The sequence below is a fragment of the Antedon bifida genome, chromosome 3, assembly GCF_963402885.1.
Source record: "Antedon bifida chromosome 3, ecAntBifi1.1, whole genome shotgun sequence".
In the NCBI taxonomy this organism is placed as follows: Eukaryota; Metazoa; Echinodermata; class Crinoidea; order Comatulida; family Antedonidae; genus Antedon; species Antedon bifida.
The window spans coordinates 9521073-9526538 of NC_136228.1; positions in this window are offsets into that span (position 1 = coordinate 9521073).

Below are 5466 nucleotides of genomic sequence, written 5' to 3' on the forward strand. Positions count from 1 at the left end.
GAAATCGGGCAAAAAGAGTGCGCAATAACATTTAACGCGCAGTGCGCGCGCAAAAATCTGCGCACTCATGGCAATTTTGTAAACGCTTAAAATTGCCTGAAACGTACTCTTATTTCATCGAAAATAAATTTTGAACATTTTAAGCGCGCGTACGCATGCGTTACATGCGCTACGCACGTAATTGTATTGCCATATGATGATTTATGCCCTGAAATTTATGAGTACCAAATTTTATTTAATTGTGATTCATGGTTGTGAAGATATGATTACAAACGTGATTTCGTTAAATCGTGCGTACACCACGTAATTTTTTATTGCGCACCGTGAAAACATAACCACATCGATTCCTGGCCATAAGGAATATACTGTGAAAAATTGACTTAGCTAGATTAAACTGATATCAAGATAAGGTCAGAAAGCGATAAAACGCATAGTGATACCGGACCGACAGACCGACAGACAGACAGACCGACCGACATAGTGAACTATAGAGTCGCGTCCACGCGACTAAAAATAACAAAAGCTATGCACAATTGCGTTCAATCAGTTGTTTCAATGATTTCGTCGCTCAACAAAAAAACAAACAAACAGAATATCCATCCATTTTTGTTTTCTAAATAAAAGGTTCGGTTTTGTGTGTGCATGGTCATGACGGAGAGGTGAATCTTTATCAGACATCTGTAAATTCTAATTGTGTACGGCTTAAACCTTAACTCTCTCCTCATGGCTGTCATCTAAAACTGAATTGAAAATGCCAATTCTGCAACCTCACACTAATTCATATCACCAAAATCTTTCTTAATACATAAATACATGAATCGGTACGGATTAGGTCCTTGGGTCAACAACATTCACATTGTTCGATTTATGCCTAATAAAAAATACCCGCTATAGTAGGCGAGTGCCCATTGTAGGCCTACCGAAAGTAATACTGTACTGACGTAGTTAGGTAATCAGTGTATAGATGGGGGCCTCAATAAATAACTGTAGCTACTTTTTTATATCACTTTTATCCTGTAGGCCTACTATTTACAGTTACATATCGATCAACGTTATACGCATTAAATGCTACATTAAAACAAAAACAAGAGGATAGAGTAACACAATTAAAAAGCAGACTACAATGGTATGAATACGTAATTCAATCAAACAAACAATAAAGGAAACTAAAAAGAAAATAAAACGAAAAACAGGAAGACCAAAAAAAACTGGATGAAACAAATAAAGAATGGGATATTAACACAATAACAAACCATTCTGCCCAAAAAAAATGGAAACAAATTGTGGAAAGCGTTATACAAAATAACGCATTTCACAGCTATCATAGGCCTAATGTCATCATACATATTTCGCTTTATTCCTTCACGTTTTGCTAGTTTGATTTGAAAAGTATGCAATATATTACAATCATTGACCTTTTCGAATAATACATAAACTAGTGTACATTTTAAGTTAAGTTAACCTAAACCTTATTTATATATTTACATTTTTAACCAAATGTAGTCCTCGAGGTCAAACACTGAGCACAATCGATGTAATATCAATAAAACAGTTCAATATGTTATCAATGTTTCTATTAGTTTTACACTGTGTCATAATTTCTTGTATAAGTTTTTAGCATGGTTTTACAAAGGTTTACGAGGACGCTTGCTACATTTGTGAGAGTCAGCTTAAACGAGCATTTCTAAAGATCGGCAAAAGGACACATATAAATCCCCAAAGATCTAAATGATCCATAATTGAAGGCGGCAACATTATGAGTCGTTGCACACACAAATATCGTCATGTTTAACGTAAATTCAAAGTATCATTTACGCATATAGGCTATCAAAGAGGCAGTCGAAACCATTTTACTCCAGGTCAAAAGTGATTTTGACATGTCTCGATACAATCGTTAGCAAGTAAGGTGTCGAAACTATGTCAATCTTTTAAATATTTATTTTTTTTCGGTTAAACTTCTCTCGTTTTAAATACACATTTTTACTAGAACCAGTAAATTTTTCTCTGGGTCAAAACAGTTTTGGTCGGTTTTGAATTTGAAGTGATGGTAATTTTACATTAGGCCTACACAGAATGCTGTACAGTTTGAGGTTCTAATAAAGTCGTTAGGCCATTTGAATCAGGATGGAGCTACCTTTTGTAGCCTAATCTCTTTATTGGTAGAACGATTATAGTACTTAAAACGCGCCTTAAATACTGCATAATATTTTTAGGATGGGATGGTCCTTATTTACTGTATCAGAGTGATTGTGACTGCAGTTTTTATGTGACATAATAAAAAGTGGTTGAATTACTGACCTCTTTACTAAAGTTAGGCCAAGGAAAATATCAACAATGAAATGTAGATAAATAAATTCTAAATCTAGTTGATCCAAATGTAACTATAATCATTGCAGAGGATTTATTATTCATCTTCTGAACGAATGAATACCTTAAATTTCAATCAACCTTGCAAAAGAAGAACTCCCGTTTCTATTATTATTATTTTCATAATCTTAAGTCTTTTCATTTTCGTTGAATCCACTTTGAATCTTCTGTTTAGCAATTATTTGTCTTGGATCTTCGCTCTCCGTAATAATTATAGTGCATACACAGTAGAAGCTGGAACACATTCTGTAGGGGCCTACCCAAGTGTCCTCTTAATAAGGGAGTCCCAAATGAGGACTTTGTAAGCCTCAGTGAATTTTTTTTCCAAATATATCTTTCGTTCCACCTTCCCAAGATGCTCACCTCCCACCCCATGCCCTAAGCGTCCAATTAGAACCAAATATATCTTTTTTTTATTTTCTTTCGCATAATTTATATTTCAAAGACATTTTATTATCAATACAAAAAAAGATACTATATCCATGTATGATGTTGAAACGGCGCCCCCATATTTTTGGTGAAATTATATTGAATCTAGGGAAAAAAATGTTCGTTGCTTTGTTTATTATCTTCGCCTGTCAACGATATTTTAAATTGTTTTTAAAGAAGTTAAACTAACGAGCGGTTTACTTACTACGATCTTTAACTTTCTACGTAAATGTAATGTTTAGTAGGGCCTACATTTGTTTATCAATATTGCTTACGAATCTAGTGTTCATGGCTAATTTGATATACGACTTGCCGAGCTTAGAGACTTTTCAATATATTTTCCAAAGCCGGAGGCTTAGAGTAAAGAATCAATTAATCGCCTGGCCTAGCAACTTAATAACAACTTTTGAACGCACCTCATTACATGTAACGTATGTGAACATTATCATTATTTTTTTTCTTCAAATAACATAATTGTCCATGACATTTCCAGGAAGGTTTGGTTATTATTTATAACGTTTTGAAATATAAATGTAAACTTAACAATCGATCTTAACCTAAATTATATTGCATTTTATCACGTGTGTGATTTGAATGTCAGCGTCATAGATGGTACACTATGACGACATGCATTTCTCCACTGGATAAAGATACAATATAGGTCAGATAAGAGTGAAAGGTAGTATAAGCCCCATTTCAAGTCATACAACTGACTAGACCATGGCCTACAGATAAATGTGTAGTATAATTCTGTTCATTTAACAAATTAATGTACACTTATTAGGGAAACAAATAAAGGGAAATATCCATCCATCTTATGGCAAAGGTTCGAGGCTTACTTGCTCCATGGTTCTGGTGATAGAGCGATTCTTCTCGGATAAGGACTATAAACCGTGGGTCCAGTCAAGATAATTTAGATTGACTTGGTCAAGTGTACACAACATTATCATGTGCACTTTAAAGAACCTAATACATCTTTCGAGACGAGTAGGGATTAGGCCTACCCCGGTGTACTAGCTTTATACAGCCACATGACGTGACCCATTGGGGAGAAGCAACGTCAAGAAAAGCAATGGTACATATTCTATTATAAAAATACATATATGCCATTAGTAGTAGTACTGTTAGGCATACAGTACCATGGAGAAAGTGTTTATTTCTCCATTGATACCAACTTTCTAAACAGATAGTCGAATCGGTCGATTCGATTGAGTATACCCAACTGGTTGCTGCAGCACGCACGCTTCCAATAAAGAAGATTGAGATTGTGACATATGCATATACAGGGTGGTTACTAGCATTATTTACTGACATGGTCCTGGCATACCTAGAAACTTAAAACAATATTGTGTAAAACAAGCCAGGGAAGGATACTACACGTCCAGCCGATTCTGTACCATGACAAGACCTAAATCCTCTTGTGTGATACACATGCTGAATTACGGAATTTTCCTATGATATGTCTCTGGAGAAATATTGTCATATGTAGAGATACAGCACTGAAAATCGGATGGCATCTTTATCTCCTACTATGGTAACTATTCTCTTTCATATCTTGCCAAACTTTTCACATGAAAAGTTTGAATTTTAGAGGTTCTCCACTTCATAAACAACAAATTCCAACTATTCTTGTGGTAAGTTATGTACGTCACTGAAAGCATGCAGACAATATTAAATTATATATATATTATACATATTTACTACTGTAGTTATACAAAACTATTAGTATACATCCGTATCATAATTGTAATATACAGAAATTAATTTTTCATTAATTTAGAACCTTTCAATGTTCGATCCGTACATTTATTAGCGTCAGTTATTAACTCTTAAATCATGTATCGATAAACATTAATACAATTAATTTCGTTTTGGTTAAACTTGCTTACAATTTAGAATATAATTAATGAATGTTTTAAGTCGAACCGGCAATTATATTCCTTAGGCTGCTGGGTTAGGGCGGCTAGAACATGAACGCGAAATTTAGCAACAAGTAACCAGACTTATGCCCTGAGCTACAATCTAAAATTATGATTCAATTTGATCACGTATTGCCGAATTCAGTCGTAGTACGTGCATGTTCGGTGGTTTATTACAGTATCTTATACAGCACCGTATACCCCTCCTTTTGGGATACCCCTACTGATTATTACACTGTTCTCTGAAACTAACCAGGGAGAAGTACACTACACGTCCAATTTAGGAGTCACCTATTACAAGGGAACATTTTGTTGGGTCACAAAAAGTCTCCCCCGCCATCCGAACTTCCTAACACGTGTTCTACCTATAGAATAGAACATTTGGAACACTCCCAAGGACACTTTTTATGTAAAACGAACGAGGAGAAAATATTGTTTAACCACTATAAACCCCTTCCTAATAATAATTGATTTAAATTCATTCTTAATGAGCATCATTTGTGTCAATTGTGAATATTCAATTGTAAAATCGTTGTATGATGACACGGCAGGTTCAACTTACTATACGTAAGTTGGTTATCTAAGGTTTATCATCTCTCATCCATTTAATGACTTTCAGTATTGTAAAATATTACCGTATCAGTGAGAAATTAAGTATGTAAAAACACTAACGTCAACCAATCAGAGCGCAGAAGATGTGCGTTAAATTGTATGACACTCCAATGCTGTCCGGTTACAAGTTATTTGTATT